The sequence below is a fragment of the Zalophus californianus genome, chromosome 17 (genome assembly GCF_009762305.2).
Source record: "Zalophus californianus isolate mZalCal1 chromosome 17, mZalCal1.pri.v2, whole genome shotgun sequence".
Taxonomy (NCBI): Eukaryota; Metazoa; Chordata; class Mammalia; order Carnivora; family Otariidae; genus Zalophus; species Zalophus californianus.
This window is the reverse complement of record NC_045611.1, coordinates 39,075,685-39,094,787: the sequence shown is the minus strand read 5'-3', so window position 1 is coordinate 39,094,787 and position 19,103 is coordinate 39,075,685. Positions and strand designations below refer to the sequence as shown.

Below are 19,103 nucleotides of genomic sequence, written 5' to 3'. Positions count from 1 at the left end.
AGAGGTCACCTTCTCCTGCTCTGTCTCCAGGTGTTCAGTCTCGGTCTTCTCTGTATGTGCCTTCGTGGACGTCTAAAGATATTTATACAAGGCACCCATGTTGTTTCAACTTACAGAGATTGCCTGGCACAGTTCTAAACATATTTTTCTATTTTAAAAACTGAACTGAAAAGAAGAACTAATGAGAATGCCTTTGTATAACCGACCATTTAGATATAAAAAAAAATGTTTAAGAGGGCAAGGGATGAAGAGATGGTAAAAAGTGGGATTTCATTTGGATTGGTAGGCCTAAGATTTGATTCAAGTTTGAGATAGAACCCTATCCATCTGCCCATCCACTTATCAAACAATCCATCCATCCATCCATCCATCCATCCATCCATCCATCCATCCACCTATTCATCCATCTACCCAACTATTCATCCATCCATCCACCCATCCATCCACCCATCCATCTACCTGACCATCCACCCATCCATCCATCCATCCATCCATCCATCCATCCATCCATCCATCCACCTATCCATCTATCCATCTACCCATCCATCTACCTATCCATCCATCCATCCATCCTTCCATCCATCCATCCATCCATCCATCCATCCTTCCATCCATCCATCCCTATCTATGCATTCATCTATACATCCATTCTTCCATCCAACCATTCTTCCATCTTTCCATCCATCCATCCTTCCATCCATCCATTGTTCCATCCACCCATCCCTATCTATGCATTCATCTATCCATCCATCCATCCATCCATCCATCCATCCATCCATTTATCCATCCATCCAACCATCCATCCACCCACCCACTTAAGCACCCATCCATCCTGCCAGTCATCAGTTTTATTAAGAACCTACTATGCATCAGACACTCCTTCAGGAATGTGGAAAGCAACACCAAAGAACACACACAAGGCCCTACTCTTACCAGGTTTATGCTGTAGTGGGAGAGACAGACCAGAAACCAGTAAAGAAGGTTTGGTGGGTCACCAAAATGCTTCCTGCACCAAACATCACAATGTATTTGAAATCCTCCTAAAACAAAGGTAAATCAGAGCCATTTCCTCATTTGTTGTTATCATCAAAAATCCGTTGTAAAAACAAACAAGAGTGTCTTCTCTGGAAATGCTAACAGTACAAAAATGTATTCTGATGTGGCAGAAATCATTTGAGGGCAAATACTACAAGCAATATTTTTATGACAAAAGCTTTATTTTTCATCTTCTCTTCCTTGATTTAAATATATACATGTATGTGGGTGCACACGTATCAAGTTTCAAGTATTTCAATATAAATTCTGTATTCAAAATACTTTTCCTGATTTCAGTTGATTGCATATTTCGAACCAATGTTGCAGCAGTAATTTTTGTTCTGAATCAAAAGCAAGGATCTCTCTCTCTCCTGTGCTCAACAACCTCTCCTCCCCCCCTACCCTCTAGCCCTAAGAAGCCCAAATATTCAAACTCTTTCAGAGCTGAGTGGTATCAAGGGCAAAACCTGTTCCTCCCCACGCATTTTCCTGCTAAAGGTTTTGGGGGCTGAGGGGCCGAGGCGCTGGTGAAAGCCACGTCACAAAGCATCAGAATAGAAGGACAAACCTTCCCACTTCGATTTGAGTGTGTAATTGTTTGAATACATCTCGCCTGTGCTACAATAATGTCATCCTTGGTTGACACAGATTTTAAAGCCCTTTGAAAAGGTGGAATGTTATCAGTCACAGTCGTGATTACAATGGGATTTAAGTGGAAGAAGCTAAGATTCAGACCCTCACTGGGGCGAGGCTCTGTGACAGAGGAGGGAGGAGAAAGAAGGAAGAAGGCTGGGTTTCAGCCAGGAAAAGGATGCAGTGTGTAGCCCTCATCCCCACATCTTCCCTCCCAAAGCCAAAGATGTCCCGAAGAAGGACCACAAAGCTCTGCAACTCAGAGCTCACTCAGCTGGAGTGAGTTCCCCCAAAATCCATCTTCTTGTGTTCCTACCACATCGGACCTGTGGTTCTCAACTGGGGATGGTTGTGCCGCCGCCCACCCTCCCAGGAGACAGCTGGTAATTTCGGAAGACATTTTTGGTTGTCACAGCTTCGGGGAGTTGGGTATACAACTGACATCTGAGTGTATGAAGACCAGGGATCCTGCTAAACGTCCGACAGTGCACAGAAGGGTCCCCGTAGCAAAGAGTTACCCAGCCCATGTCAACAGCACTGAGGCCAAGAAACCCTGCCTCAGATGCAGAGAGGCTGAGCCAGAGACGGAGGGTGGGGGCAAACCCCAGAAAAGGGGGCTTGAAGCTTCCTCCTCCACTGACTCTGCTACCCTCCTGTTCACCAGCAGACCAAGGCAGGTGACAGAAGAGAGGATAAAACGGGAGAGGAAGAAAGGACTCTTTGAGACAAATTACTTTTTTGCCTTTTGATCTAAAACACACCTTCCTTATTACGTGTCAGAAGGGACTGGCAACCCAGCAATTTTTTTTTTCTTCAAGGCAAAACAACCCAGGAACAGCTGGTCGTGGGTCTCTGAGACTGTCCAACCTCTCCCTGACAAATCACAACACTACCTACAGACATCACACTCACCCACCGAACCCAATCACATGCCTGGATTACTAAGGCAGAGAATCGTGAATTTCATTAAATATGTTAAAGGGGAAAAAAATCAGCTTTGAAAAATAGTAATCCTGTCTTTCAACAAAAATATTATAGGAAGCTATGAATTTGGTAGATCCGAATAGGATGTTGGTACATGTTTTACTAAGGTAATATAATGGCACGTTATTATTAGATCACATTAATCATTACTGTGCCAACGGCACTGACAGCCTCACTGAAAAGGATTGAAAGGCCTGGTAATGGATATAAATTACCCATTGTGTGATAAAAGGATTTTTACTAAGAAGGTAAGAATAAAACAGCAAATTTCTAATATAACTGTTGTGTAAAAACCAAAATAAAAGTAATCCATGGTCAGTAATATCCACAAAATCAGAAGTAAGCGCTCTCTCAACAAGATAAAGTCACAATAAAAAAATATATATTCAGTACAACGTAAAATTAATTTCTGAGTGCATCATTCCGCTATCAATTTCCCCGGGTACGTAGTGACCTCAGAGGCCCACGGTCGGGGGGGCGGGGGGCTGGGCCGATGAGATCCGAGGCTGAGTTGACGGAGCTATCTCGGGGCGCCCTGACAAGGCAGCGGCAGGCATCAAACACTAGCACTGACCCTTCGTTTGTGTTGTAAGTTTTTTATCAGCTTCGATGCCAGGAAAACACTTCACTACCGAGTCTGCAGTCTCGGGTCTGAGATGACAAACACAGAGGGCCCCAGAGCCATAGGTGGTGCTTGGCTGGGGCCACCTGGCTTTGGGCAGCAACCCCACCACCTCCCGTTCCACCTGCTGGGGGACAGCGACCCTTCCAGATGTCCCACAGAGAGAAAGAAGTCACCCTTGCAGGGCTCTGCACCGTCGGGGACCCCATGCTGAGACTTCCGGAGCAAGTCTTCGCATCATACCTTCATCCCACCTAGAAGCCCCAGGAGCCGCGCTCCATCCCAGAGAACCTTGAATCCAGAAGCCTCTCCACAACCCATCTCAGTCCAGGGAGGAGAAGGGGGCAGCTGGGAGAGCTCTTACCCAGCACGGGGCGGGGGGTCTACAGCCCAGCGAGGGCAGCCTGGACGAGCCACAAACTCACAGACAGACACCACTTCAACAAACTACAAAATGATGTTCCTTACCAGGCAAGTCTTAAAGAAACGGAGCTCCCTCCTGGCTGAAGGGTATTCTTAAAGCCGTGGTGGGCAGGAACTGCAAAAATAGGACCTGTTAGCAAGTCTCCATGTCGGACATATCGACGTCAGTAAGACAGGTAAACAGCATTCATCCAAGGTAACAATTTGCCAGGCTAGTCGAGAGTCTAACAATATTTAATAGCCCCACTGCCCCAATTCATTGAGCAATTTAAAAATGGGAACTATGTGACCTTTGCTGCAATAAACCCAATTTGCTCAGCTCCTTTTAATGGGAAATTGCCACCTGCAAAAAGAGAAGGGGGCGGGGCATCTAACCATTTCTTGTCCAGATGGGACAGAAGAAATAAGCAAATAAGCAAATAATGGCTGGCTCTCTCTCTCTCTCTCTCTCTCTGTCTCCGTCTCTCTCTTTCTCTCTCCCGCTCTCTCTTGAATTCTAAAGGTTGAGGAACTGAGGAAGTACTCAGGAGTTCTTTTTTCTCCCTGATTTGAGGAGCCCTCTTCAGGAGACCACAATTCCCCCCACATTTCAATGGACCACACCTGTTGGGTGGCCAAGGCAGTGAGTCCAAACCAGGAATCAGCCACTGACCCAGGCTCTGGGGTGTTGGGTGGCATCAGGCCTCCCTCCTGAACCAAGACCCAGAAAGCAAGAGCCAGCTAGGCATTTGGCTTTCTCCCATCTTAAGTAAGCCCCCCGTAGATGAGCTCCTCCACTATGACACACTCAGACGAGATGGGGGCCTGGAGGGGAAGCCGAGATGCCTGCCCCCCAGTGGCTCCAGACCTGCAGGCTGGGGGGATCAAGCCAAGCCCCAGCCTGTGATATCCAGTCCACTCCCTGGGCCCAGCCTCTCCAGGCTCAGTACAATTTGGAATCTAATCTCCAGAAGGGAATTTTACAGGGCAAGCAAAAGTTCCCTTTTGAGAAGTTACATTTGACTGAAGCCGAAGCTGTACATTCTGGTATCACAGAAGTGGAATCCCAGAAGGGGCTCGAGGGCATGTCTATGAATGGGAAACCAGAAGACGCGCTTGGGGAGGTCGTGGCGGCAGCCCCAGCCCACGATGACGAAATGTGGACATAAGCTACTGGCACACAACACTCTGTCCAACATTGATTTCTGGCAACCAAAATCACGTTGGCTGACTGAGTGCTGAAAGTGTTTCCTCAAAGTGTCACAGGGACTCTGTTTGTAAACTAACTTCTACCTGCCTATCTTGAGACCTAAAGCAAAAGTTTACATCTCAACCATCTGCAACAAGGTAAGAAATCGTAAGTCTCTCTCTCCCCCTCCTTCCCTCTCCCTGATCAGATTATCTTCTGCATTCTGTTTTTTCTGTATCATTCAACATTAAAATCTACAGAGATAGGAAAAACAAATGCTCGATGCTGTGCTTTCTCCGGTCTGTCCCAGGGATGGGCAGAGCAGTCCCCAGCACCCGGCTGGCTCTGCGAAGACTTGCCTTTGCTCACAAGACTCTTTACTTTCAGGGAGGGGGTTGCAGGAAGTGGGGGACAGACTCAACCTCACGGCTTGCAAAATTCTAGGACCATTCTCCAGGGGATGTTCCCTTAGAAGTTTTGTGGATTCCAGTGACAGGGAGAACACAGGGAGACTTCACTTGGGGTGTCCCGTGCCCACTTGACCACTGGCTTCACACCATGGAAGAACATCACCGGCACCAGCCGTCTGCCCTTGGGGCCGTGATGGGAGCTCCTATGCCCTGAATCAGTCATCGCCCCAGCGCAAGCTCCATGGCTGCATTGGGAGCTGTGCCCTTGTAAGGGCTCTCCTGAATGATGGGGGAGGTTAGCCAAAGGGGGCTGGCCCGCCTGGGCCAGGTTAGCCCAAAAAGCTTCCTGCTGGGATAGCAGCAGAGCAGGTGTTCAGAGGCCATGCTGGAATCTCGGGAAAGGAAATCGAGTCAGTGCCACTGGTACCTTTTTGAACCATCTAGAGGGGCTCCCACGGTCCGATGTCGTTACAGCCACTGCAAGCGGGCAAAGGAGAGCACATCAGACCACTGATGCTCTCGATGTGGGTGGGGAGGAAGGAAAACACCAGCCCAATAATTCTGTCTCACTCAACGAGAGAAACAGCTATCCTGATGCAAGTATTAACTTGCATTTAGAGAAAATGCTGTGACATAACCAGAAACAGGTCCCTGATGGGAGGTCTCCCCTCGCCCCTGCCTCCCACATGGACCCCGCACTGAGGGGACGGAGGAGGGGGGCCACCCAGGAGACAGTGCCCACAGGCCCAGTGGGGTGCAGCTACCACCAGATCCAGGGAACGGTGGGACAGGGCAGATCACAAAGGCAGCAAAAAGCACGGCATGCGGCCAAGGCCAAGGTGGGCAGCAGCCGTCCCACCAAAGGAATCCCCTCCATGGACAAGTTTCAGTGCCTGGAATCCCCCCTACTGGAAAGTGATAACCCCCGACCGTCCCGTCAAACACAGGGAAGGTGCACATGGGGTCACCCTCGGCCACCGGCACCTGAAAGTGAGCTCACACCTGCTCATTCAGTGACTCACACCGACCGTGGGCCAGGCCCCGGGGCAGGCCAGGGGCAAGCAGGTCTGCCAGGCGGTACAGAAGCTACCGTTGTGGGAAGAGTGTGCAAGCCACCATGTGGGCCTAGAGGCGTGTCAGAGGCTGGGGCTCCAGCATGACAGCTGAGTCCTTAAGCCGGTGCAGCGGGGCCTCAGTGGAGACAGAGATGGAGGCGGGGGAGGGCAAAGGTTCAGAGAGCCCGACACGAGAGGAGTGCAGGTTCTAGGAAGATGTGCCGGGGGGCCACAACTTGGAGAAGGGGGAGAGAGGACAGGGAAGACAGGATGTTGGGGAGGGGTCTCTTATAACCTAGGGCACATCCAAGGCCTCTTCGAACAGCACAAGGGAAGGGAGGCCGTGGAGAGCTCTGAGAGACTTTCAAGAGGAGTGGGGAGGACAGGAAGACAGGAAGAGCCCAGACAACAGAAGAAAGTGGAAGGGGGCCAGGCAGCTCGGGCCAGGCCCACAGTGGGCCTGCACTGCATCCCCATCCCTGTGAATTCTGCAGGCAAAGCAGTGCCCACTCAGAGGCCCAGCCTGTTCCCTGAGCTAACGCTGGGAGGAGGAGGCCGCATGGACCCCTCACAAAGGGATGGGGGCCCACCTCTCCCTCCCAAGTCCTCCCAGGGGAGACGCGGAAGCTCTGATAACCTTCACGGGGCAGAAGCCCAGCCTCCCAGACTTGGGCCCACGGGTGCTGAAAGGGAAGGTGCCTGGAGAGCTAAGAGATGAGCAGAGATGTGGCAACCCCACCATGGCTGAGGCCCTTGGGTTTGATGTAATGACCCTTCCTCTAGGACAACATGTTGCCTTACCATGGTCATTACATGCTTGTCTCCCACTCAACACTAGGGCCACCAGAAGGCCATCGTAGTAACGAGTTATCATTTACTAAGGGCCTGCCAAGCACCATGCCGAGGGCAGGCCCTGTGTCCCTTCCCAGCTCTCGGGGAAAAGGCTGTGTCCCATTCACCTCCTAGTCCCTAACCTCTGGCAGAGGGCTGGAGCTCAGTAACTGTTGGGTGGGTGCAGGGAGGGGGAAAAGGAAGCAGGGATGGAAGGATGGAGACAGAAGGAGGGAAGACAGATGAAGGTGGGGAGCTCAGAAGGAAAGATGAATAGATGGAAGGGAGGGAGGGGGGAGGGGGGAACAAGGGGGGAGGGGGAGGAGGGAAGGTGCCGGCTCCTACGGAAGGAAGGGGAAGCAATGGAGGATGGAAGGAAAGAAGGAAGAGCTGGTTCAGTCCCCCTCCCCAGGTCGGCGCCTGGCTCCACGCAGGCCCTGGAGCACAGACTGGACAGACCGGACAGACCAACAGACTGAGGGCCGGCCCTCCCAGGGCTCACTCTCACTCGGAGGCCCCGCGGCCAGAGTCGGGCAGTCGGCTGAGGGCTCTGGGCAGTGTGGGGCAGATGGGAACCAGACAAACTGCTTGGCTTCCAGGAAAGCGTCGGGAAAGGATTCTGCCGGGTGAGAGGGCCAGCTGGACTCCCTCGGCACTCCGCCGGAGAAGGGTGTGGCCAGCAGGACACGCATCTGGAGCTCTCCGGAGATAACACCCCAGTCCTCCTGGGACAGTGCCTCGGAGGCCTGCAGTCCTGGAGGGATGCCCAGATGAGGGGCTCTGGCCTGTTCTCCAGCATGCACCACCGCGGGGCCGCAACTCCCCCACCGGGTTCTGGTGCCCCTACCAGCCCAGTGTTGAGCATCCTCCAGGCCCACTAGGGGACAGGGGCCCTGCCACAAGCCTACAGCTCCTCAGAATGGACTCAGATGTTCCATTCCCCAGCACTGAGTGATTCGCACTCTCTTTCTCTCAAGGAAAAGATGACCATGGGCCAAGGGATGACCATGGCCCCAAGTGACAGAGCCACTGGCCCTCCAAGGTCCCAGGAGGAGAGGAGTCCAGGTGAGAAGCACTCCCCAGGGAAGAGCGGAATGGGTCTCATTTAGCCAGTCACCTGCCAAGTGGCTCCTGGGTACCAGGCTCACGTCCAGGCTCTGGGGACCTGGATAAGCAATGCTTCTGTCTGTGTGGAACTCCTGTGTTAGTGAGCAGCTTCCAAGGAAAGATGAATAAAAGCAAAATGTAATGTCAGTGAATAATATGCCCTAAGAAGAAAATAGAGCCAGGGAAAACGGTAGACGTGAACAGAGATGGTTTTCGGATAAGGTGGACCAGAGACCTCTCTCACCAGTGACATCTGACCAAAAAGAAATAAATAAAATAAAATAAAAATCCTGAATAAAGTGAGAGAGTGAGCACTGTGAAAATCTGGGGAATAACTCCATAAGCAAAACAAATAGTGAGTGCAAAGGCCCTGGGGTAGGAGGGAGATGGCACATTCAAGGAGCAGCAAGACATTCTGTGTGCCCAGGACATGGATGGTGTGCAGGGAAATGGGAAAGGATGGGCATATCTTGTCAGACACGGTAAGAAATTTGGATTTCATTCTGAGCCATTGGCAGGTTTTGAGCAAGGGAGTAACATGATATGATTTACATTATATAAGGACCATGCTGGCTGCTGTGGGGAAAACAGACCAGAGGGGCTGAAAGTGGAGCCCCCTAAGAGACCAATGGGGAGGCTGCCGCAGTTGTCCAGGTGAGAGACGATGCTGGCTTGACGTGGGGTGGGAGCCATGATGATGGGGGGGAAGCAAGTAGATTCAGGATGCTCTTCACAGAGAGCCAATGAGACTTGCTGAGTAGACACCAGGAGGAAGGGGGACCCAGAGTCATCCTGTGCTCATCATGGCCAGGGACTCTGGTGGCACAGAGCACCAACTCCCAAACCAGCCTACCCACGGGCTCCTGTGCAGTAACCATGTGTTTCTGGTGCTTTGACATCTGGGGCCTTACCGGCCCTGCACAGACTGCCCTCCCAGGACTAGCCAATTCCTAAAGACAGCAAATGATTCCTCTGGGAGCACATCTCTCACAGGCAAGCCCACTGATCCAGAGCCCATGCCCCAACCTCTTCCTCCTCTACCAGGCTCTCCCACTCCGGGCCCCTCTCCCCTGCCTTAATCACTCCCGGGTCAGATACCAGACAACCAGAGACAGTCCCTCTATCCCAGAGGCTGCTGAAATTATCTAAACTAGCCAGTCCCACATCTGCTCACCCTCCCTGCTCAGCCTTTCCCTCAGCACCATAAAAGTTCTCGTTCACGTTTTCCCCCGGCTCCCTGTCTCTGGGCCAGCCCTACCTCTTCCCCGAGCAGCCCCGAGCAGTGTGGGGTGCCCCCTCCCCTTAGGAACTGTGAGTAATGATCAGTCTTCCCAAAGGCAGGCGTCTCCTGATCCCTTGGCCCCACCACACTCTCGGGGTCCCCTTGGAGCCACTGCCCCCTTCCTGGAGGGCACATTGTGCCCGCTGAGAAACGGTCTCCCCCTTCTAACTTCTGCCAGAACAGGTGCTTGAGGAGCTATTACTCATCAGCCACAAAGTGTCTCAAGGCGGAGAAGCAGCACTCGGGACTCCGCTAGCTCTTTCCTCCATCCCCGTCAGCCCGCCCCCGGGGCTCCCACCACTGACCCACTGCAGCCAGGCCTGCAGACACAGGACTAGCACCCATGTGAGTGTGTGCAGCACGCGTGTGGCACGCGCATATGGGGGGTGGCAGGTGCCGCCCCGTTGCAGAGCCCCACGTCATAGGATTCGGGCTATTTGTCACATAGGATGCTACAAATACTGTAACACAGAGTGCGTTGGGATGCCCAGACATGCTTCCCAGGGAAGCCTCTTCTTTCACTTTAAAACAGAGGTAACTTTGATGCAGAAGCTATCTGATACCTGTTCGATCTAAATGCTTTCAGGATACACAGCCATCAGATGCTCGCAGGAACCTGAGACCCCGTGGTATCAGCCCAGGCGCTGGGATGATAGAAGAGGAGCGGGGAGGCTTCTTCCCGTCAGCCTGCGCCCCGGTGCATGTATTTTTACATGCTTTAGCATGAAAAAAAGCCAAGATGCTCAGAGCCAATCAAATTACTTCCCTGTCTCTTTAATAAACAAATCCATGTGCACATTAACAGTGTTGAAAATTCAATTTAAACTCTTTGTCTGTTGCTGCTTACTCTAAAGATGGTCTTTCTTAAACAACAGAACACCAAGGAGTCGTTAGTGCTCTCTCTTCATTACTTCAAAAAACCAATCATTAGACACCAGAGTATATACGTAATTAGAAAATCACTTCCTTTGCAATCCAAGCTAAGTAGTTTACATACTGTAATTACAGGGACAAAATCAATTTTTAATCATTTCCCTGATTGGGCTCATCAGCTCTGTGGGAACATTGTAACCTGCTTGTTGTGCAAAAGCAACATCTGGGCTAAAACAATTACCCTTTGTTTGCTACAATATTCCTTAAATCTTTTTGCTTGCATAAAAAAATGAAAACATGAAGGCAAGATATTTGGATGTCTTTTTGTCCTTGATCAACATATATCCGAAAGTTCTTCTCGTGACGTGAGTTTAATGTTGCCCGGAATTTACGGTTTAACAGTACACATCCAAGGAATGTATTTTTTCAGTGAGATAAAAGTATCTGATTGTTTTAAAGATCCATTCAGCTGCCTAATTGTTCCATAGCTAACACATGGTATTCAAACAACCCACACATTACAAAAGCTCATCTGGGTAATCATGGGCAACTATTATTGCGATGGTTTACACTTTTCTAATACAAATGAATGGATTTTATCAAAATTAAAAAAAAACTAAAAAGCTGAGTATGTGTGAAAAATAGTTGGTATGAATTGGCAAGGCGAGGCTAAGCATTTTGTTCTCTTAATAGGAAATGACCTCATTTACACTGGAGTAATAATTAGTACTGCTTCACTGACAGTTAAGAAAAAAAACTTTCCCAGTATAATAAGGCAGCATCTCCTTTGTTAGGAGATCTACATTGATTATTAACCCTTGCCAAGAAATTCCAAGTTTAACTCTACGTTCCACTGGGCTCATGCTTGCTGGCAAAGGAGAGAAATAGCTGTTTTGGAACCCGTTGCCTCTCACCCAGATTTCCAAAGTTTTGCATAGGAGCTTTTAAGTGACAATCTGAAACACTTGGTGTCCCCTTTGAAGACACATGGAAAGTCCCCACCCCACCCCACCCCAAAGCCGCAAGAGCGCCAGTCGACCCCCGGTCGGCCCTGGCCCGCCCCCGGTGGCCCTGGTGCCCCCCCCCCGTCCTTTTGAAGTTTATTGGCTTTGATTTTTGCTTGCAAGTCCCCCAACCTACAATTAATTCATAGTCAAAACAGCCCTGAGAAGGAGAAAAGAAGAGAGGGAAAGTGAAGGTGGAGGGAAAGTGAAGGCAGAGAGAAACTATTTGCGCTGGTCACTCAGTCCACGCTGTGGGTGCAGGATGGAGACAGGAGGACATGAGCCACTAAAGACATACGACTCAAGAAACAGCCAGAGTTTATGCACGCACACATGCCCCACTTCTGAAGGGATCTGTTCGTTGACCTAACCACTCCTGAACTCAGGAAGAGTGCCAGCTCACATCTACTGAGCCCTTACCGCGTGCCAACCAGAGCCCTACATCCTGACCCACATTGTCTCACCCCACTCTCCCAACAACCCAGGGAGGACACTGCTGTCATCGTGTTCATTTACTGATGGGAAACTGAGGCACCAGCCATGCAGGAACTGGCCCAAGGTAAAGAGTAGGTAAGTGGGGGAGCCAGGGTCTGAATCCAGACAGGCTGATTCGATGGTGCGTGCAGTGTTCCCCAACACCGGGCAACACCTCCCACCACAGAGCCTTGCAGAGCCTGGTCTCTGAGGCAGCCATGCTCGCCCAGTGCCCACTGATCAGAGACATCCAACAGCCTCCATGTCTGTGTCCTCAAGAACACCTTTCTGCACATGGGGTCCCACACCTCATCCCAAGATGGTTAGGGTAAGAAGCACAGACCAGATGCGCATGTCTCCCACAAGGTTCAAGACCTGTGTCACTGGGCACAAGTCCAGGAGGGGCACCCCAGCCCTGCCCAGAGGCTGTTTTCTCTGACAGCCAAGGCCTGGCAGCCTCCCCCGATGTCTCACCCCATCCAGGGCAATGCAGATCCCAGATGAACCCAAGACTCCATGGGATGGCACATCTGAGACCACCCTGGCCCCCAAAGAAGGAATAATGCAAAAAAGAAAAAAAAAATCCCTCAAACTGCAAATGCTTTTGAATATATTTTATTAGCACCTGAATTAAAAATATTTATCCCCCTACAGAAGAGACTTCATATCATCATCAAATCATAAGTTGTCTATGAAATAGTTTATCTTGAAAAAGAAATGGGAAATAATTGGAAAGCACAAAGTGCCCGTTTTCTCTTTAATCTATACTTAGTGCAGGTAATGTTGCCATTCAGGTACTCTGCTTGGCAAACATTGCTGAATTATTCAGCCACCACACAAAGCTGCTCTGTCCAGTGTGATAGGCACTGACCCCATGTGGCTACTGAGCCTTGCAAAGTGCCAGTCCAGATTGAGATGAGCTGCAGGCTTAAAGTACACAGCATATTCGGAAGAGTGTAAATGTTTCATTTATATTCTTTTTTTAAAATATTTTATTTATTTATTTGATAGAGAGAGAGAGCACAAGTAGGCAGAGTGGCAGGCAGAGGGAGAGGGAGAAGCAGGCTCTCCGATGAGCAGAGAGCCCGATGCGGGGCTTGATCCCAGGACCCTGGGATCATGACCTGAGCTGAAGGCAGCCAGCCGCTTAACGGACTGAGCCACCCAGGCGCCCCTGTTTCATTTATATTCTTGATACTTTTTACCTGTTGACATGATAATATTCTGGATACGCTAAAAATACATCTTAAAGTCAATTTCACCTGTGCCTTTGTAACCCTTTTTAATGTGGCTACCAGAAATTTAAAGCTGTATGCATGGTTTGCATTAGTAGCTTGCACTATATTTATCTCATATAGCGCCCAGTGAGGGCTAAGCAAAACAGGGGGCCATTTTGACAGCCAAATTTAGTCATAAGTCACTTGTTTTCTGAAGCAGGTTGTTAGAGAAACTATATTCTTATCAATATCACTCGACATGTGGGATCCAGAGATAGTCACTGAAGTCAAAGTGAAAGTTGTCCAAGTTTTAACTGAACCACTACAGGATCTCCTCTACAGGTGTTGCTTTTTTCAGTTCATTCACTTTTACCCGTACACAGTTGATTATGAAAGTAATAATATGCTCAATTCTGGAAAATCTGGAACGTACGAGATATTATTACAAAGAAGAAAATAACAACAATCCATAGTTCTATCAGCTGGTGCGAGTGCTTTGATATTTTGGTGCATTCCTTCCTATTCTTCTCTGTGTGTGTACATGCATATATGTGTATGTTTATAAACACAGCTGAGAACACACTGCATGTGTATCTCTGACTTCACATGTCCTAAAACCTCAGGTCTCAAATATAAGTAGACACCACTTGGCCATATGAGAATAGAGGCCACCGGCCAAGGTGGCTGAGTATTACACATGTATTACAAAGGGAAAGCATTAAAAGAAGAAAAAGATAAGGCACATGGTGGGAGAAAATCTTAGCTAAAGACATATCTGATAAAGGACCGGTGTCCAAAATATACAAAGAACTCTTAAAACTCAACAATAAGAAACAAACAACCCAATTAAAAAGGGGCAAAAAGTCTAGATGCCTCACCAAAGGAGATCTACAGATGGCAAATAAGCACACGAGAAGATGCTCGACATTGTGTGGCATTAAGGGAATGCAAATGTAAGCAATAATGAGATACCACTACACACCTATTAAAATGACTGAAATCCAAAACATGACACCAAATGCTGGCAAAGCCACGGAACAACAGGAACTCTCATTCGTGGCTGGTAGGAATGCAAAATGGTACAGCCACTTCGGAAGACAGTTTGGCAGCTCCTTACAAAACTAAACACGCTCTTTCCATCCAAACCAACAATCGTGCTCCTTGGTCTTTACCCAGAAGAGGTGAAAACTTCCATCCACACAAAAACCGGCACACACATGTTTATAGCAGCTTTATTCGTGACTGCCAAAACATGGAAGCAACCAAGATGTCTCTCCATAACGGAATGGATAAACTGTGGCACCTCCAGACAATGAAATAGTACTCAACAATAGAAAGAAATGAGCTATCGAGCCATGAAATGACATGACAGAGCCATAAATACATATTACTAAGTGAAAGAAGCCAATCTTAAAAGACTACATCCTGTACGATTCCAACTCTGTGACATTCTAGAAAAGGCAAAACAAAGGAGACAGTAAAAAAAAATCTGTGGTTGCCAAGAGGCGAGGGGGAGGGGGGACAGATAGGGGGAGCACAGGGGATTTTTAGAACAGTGAAACTATTCGGTGCGAAACTGTAGTGGTGGGTACATGTCATTATACATTTGCCCAGACCCAGAGAACGTACAACACCAAAAGTGATCTTTCAATGTAAACGGTGGACTTTAGTTAATAATAACGTATGAATGTAGGCCCATCAATTAGAACAAATATACTGCGCTAACATAAACGTCAATAACAGGGGGAAATAAAGGTGGGGGGATATGGGAACTGTACTTTCCACTCAGTTTTTCTGCATATCTAAAACTACTCTAAAAAACAAGTCTGTTGGTTTAAAAAGAGTACAGGTAACAGGGAAGGAACAGCTTTAAAGAATCCTCGGGAGCCCCTCTCCCTGAGCCAGAGTATTTCCACTCCTGCAGATCAGGAAATCTCTCTAGTGTTTAGAGACAAGGACTCCTGTGGAAGCCTTCTGGCCACGACTTCTCTGACGACTCAATGTCCAAACTCCTCCCAGAGAGTTTACTCCTTCTTCAGGAAGTATGCTTGAACTTGGCGCAGATCGGATGGCTGGAGACCCCACTCAGCCTCTTCCTTACTTCTGTGCACGTGTTCCTTGTTCTTGTCGATTCACTTCACAAACTGACCTGCCATGTGGCTCCAGAGCAGATTCCAGGTCAGCCAGGCCTGCACCCATTTCTCAGGATACATCTCCTCCATGGCAAGGGAAAGGATCTCCCCAAACTACTTCCACTTCTCAGGCTGGATATCCCTACAAAGCCCCATCCCTGGTTCTCCCGTCTAAAACAGAGAAACCCCAATGCCTCAGAAAGTACCAGGACAGATGAGGCACCAGACAGGGGTACAAAGTGGACACGAGCCGCCTCCCCAGCAGAAATGTGGACAGGGCTGGGAATATTCCAGAGGCTGTGGTGTTGTCTTCATTTCTCTCTCTGGGCATAGGGCGCCATCAAAATGCTACTGTCCTTCTGAACGGTCACCTCTAAATCCATAGTAAGTTTGGCTCTCCAGCTATTCTGGAGAAGGCCAGGAAGAGTCAAGAGTGGACTGAGTTATAGGCCAAGTAAAAATATTTCACACTATCTTCCTGTGATTCTTAACAAGAAGCAATAGTAACTGCCAAAACCATGGGTCCCTCAAGTATTCCTCATTCTACAGCAAAAAAAAAAAAAAAAAAAGAAAGAAAGAAAGAAAGAAAGAAAAAGAGAAAAAAAAAAGCAAAGATGACAGATGAAAAATAATAGGAAACATCTTCAGGAACATGCACTCTGAGGGCAGAACCCATTGCAGGGCATACAAACACAGGGGGACAGAGAGGCCCCAAGAAAGCCTGGTCTTTTCCTAGCCCGGCCTGTTTAGCAGCCAAAAACAGGTCCCCCCGTTTGTCTCAAAGTCAAGTTCCTGCTCCAGAAAATTCAAACCTAACAGCTGACAGAAAAGGAAAAAAAAAAAAAAAGTCCTTTCCCTTTCACCTTCCAAGATTTTCCATTTTGGTAGAGATTTTATAAACCTTCTTAGAAAGAGTACATTCTCCCTCCTCTACCCACAGGTAACAAGGGATGGCAGATGTTTCAGAAACAGCACATTATAAAAAAAAAAAAAAATCCAAAGTCACTAAAACCAGAATGGAAAATGTTTTATACATTAACAAACATTGTAATGAATTTGCACAACCTTAACCGACTGTATACCCAGCATAATGAAACGGTCTCCATCCTTTCAAATGAAAAATTACGTATGCTAGCGCATTGCTTTAGAAAAGCATTGTTCTTAAAAAAAAAAAAAAAAAAAAACCTGCATTTTTCCCAGCTACCATGTAATTTGTGAGATGCATTTTTAAATGTTCTGCAACAGCAACGGCTGCATCAGTCAGATGATACTGAGAGATAATTCACCAAACCGTCACATGATCTTCCATCACTCCAAAAGACGCGAATATATTGCCACAAGCTTTGCGAATAATGGGTGCACCTGTTTACGGTGTCACCTCTGTTTGCTAATTGTCTCCTTGAGCTACATTTTACTTCTAATGCATTTATTTTTGACAGGCAGTGTCTATTTAGAAATCACATTACTTCAAGTGCAATTGTTCTTTTGTCTATCAAGTAAATGAAGTGTTGTTATACAGATTTCAGGTTCTGATTAGTAAAGTATCAGAGCCCCAAAAAGGTCAATCAGTTATTTACCTGAGGTAATAGAAGGATGACAGACATCTTGAGTATTCTCCAGCTCATGCTATAGGCAATTTCATTATAATTACTCAACTCAGTGTAACTTAAGTATATATTTCTGGGGTTGGGAGGCTACAAAGGCACGCTCAGAGCCCCCATCTAGAGACCGGTGTCCATGTGGAGTAGGTAGGCAGTTGGGTCTTGTGCTTACATGCCTGGGTGTCACCAAATCAAATATGCAGTCCCTGGAAATGTCAACAAGTGCGGCCAAACGAGTGTGTGCATGGGTGTGCGTACCTATCTATCGGCTTCGATGAATTCGTCCATTAAAATAGATATCTTCAAATCATTTGACTCTTTGGGTCTGATGTGATGACTTAGCGCAGATCAATATGAAGGTAATTACAAATGGAAACAAAAAAAGCTGGTAACAACCGTGGAAAAAGAAACAGAACTGTCTGTGAAGGCTGGAACCAGCTAGAACCAGGATTGCCTTGGATTTCCCTTCTAGAGCCACACGGAGCCAGCTGCCTCCACGATGGCCACGTGAAGGCCATGCCAACGGACACGGGTCTGTGGCGCCTATGTCTGCACGAGGAGAGGCAGGCGACCAATTTCGCACGAGCGCAAGTGAAAAACATGAACGTGCTCAGGGTCAATAACCAGAAGATGCTCCCGTTTGAAGGAAGAACGTTACCTGAGCGCCAACTTGTTTCCTGGTGTGCAGCTCCAAATGTCTACATCTCAAGGACCCTCGAATGATTCCTATAGGCCATCCATCCACCTGACTTCCTGCCTCAACAGCAACCCACACCATGAATCACAGAGACAGTTCTATATTTAGGAGTCAACTTGTCTCTTAAGTGGATCGTCTACAATTTATTTATTTTTTATTCCTCCTGATCTCTCTAACCATGAGTTGTAGGATTCTTTCTGCCTCCCTGCCCATGCTTACCCTCCTCCTTGTCTGACACCATTAAATTATCCCCGGTGTAGCCCCTAGCTGAGCACCCGGCCAGTGGCCACTGTCCCCACCAGGCCCTGCACATGTGGACCCTCTCACTGAGTCACGATGCTCAGCGTGCCCCTCCCCCGACACCCCACCTGGTACAGGCCTGTGCAAGGTGGCCGCCCCAGGCAGGCGGACCCGCTTCAGGAGAATTCCAGAGACCACAGCAACTCGATACACTTGCCAAAAGAAAGAGACACGAAAAGCCACGCTCGCCTTAAGTCACATTCTAAATTGGCTCCCTGGAGCATTCCCTACCTTGTTCACTAAAGACTGCGTGTGTTTCCTCAGTGTTTAGCATATGCTATGTAACCTGAGCAGGACTTGCATTGTTTCACTAGTTGTTTTTCCAAAGTGTTTTCCCATCAGGACCATAATTATATGCAAACTACTTAGAACCATTCGCAAACATGTTTTAAATGTTCACTAGGATTTTTCTGCCACCTAAACGCAGGAAAAGGGGAGGTCACATGAATCCTCTCTTGCCCCCCCTCCGAGGCCAGGGAGATGGGGGTGCCCTAATGCACCGAACCACAGACTATCCTCAAGAAGCAAAACCTCCGCGACGTTTTCTCCTGGAGCGACGAGGAATGTCCTCTTCATTCTGCAATTTATTTCAACTCTAAGTACTCTAATCATGGCAAGTACTTTTTGCTTTTTAAACAGCCTGCTTGTTTTCACAGGTCAAGAGCATAAATAAAACAGTCAAGTTGGAAACTTGGAAAGCTCGTTTGCAGGAGAAGGAAGTCGTTATAGATCGTCCATTTGCTCAGACACCCGGCAGCTCTCAGGAGGCAGCTCAGCTTCGTGTGAAAGCCAGACCCCTCCATGGTCAGCACTTCCTGGGAGGGTCGACGAGCGCCCTGTCCTCTTGTCTCGGGGGAATTCCTCTCGCGGAAAGACCGAGAAGTTGCCAGAACCCTGCAGTGTCTATACTTTAAGGCTCTAACACAAATTAACCTCCGAGCCAAGGATTAAATCACGGTAGGCTGAGCAGTGGACTGGTACCAGGGTCGGCAGATGCATGGCCAAGCTGTGCTTGGGTCCCCCGAAGTGGTAGATATCCTGAAATGCTAGCCATGAAATTTACTCATGTCACCACTAAAGGGGCTCCTGGTGAATGAAGTTAAGTGCCTACCAATTACAATACGGGATCCAAACCCTAGTAGATCATTTCTCAATTGCAGAGAATCTCGGGGAAATGAGATGCCTTGAAGCCAACATATCTGAGATGGTTAATATTTTACAAAAGGAAGGAGGAAGGAAGGAAGGAAGGAAGGAA

General features: G+C 48.3%; 1 protein-coding gene across 3 annotated transcripts in view; it reads right to left on the bottom strand.

The window, feature by feature from the left end:
- Positions 1–19,103, bottom strand: part of ZNF536 (zinc finger protein 536) — a 421,493-nt gene that overhangs the window by 364,735 nt on the left and 37,655 nt on the right. For all 3 annotated transcript variants that reach the window (XM_027619610.2, XM_027619609.2, XM_027619611.2), the window contains exon 2: positions 3,743–3,812. The gene's annotated coding sequence lies outside the window, so the exon portion shown is untranslated. The remainder of the gene's footprint in view (positions 1–3,742; positions 3,813–19,103) is intronic.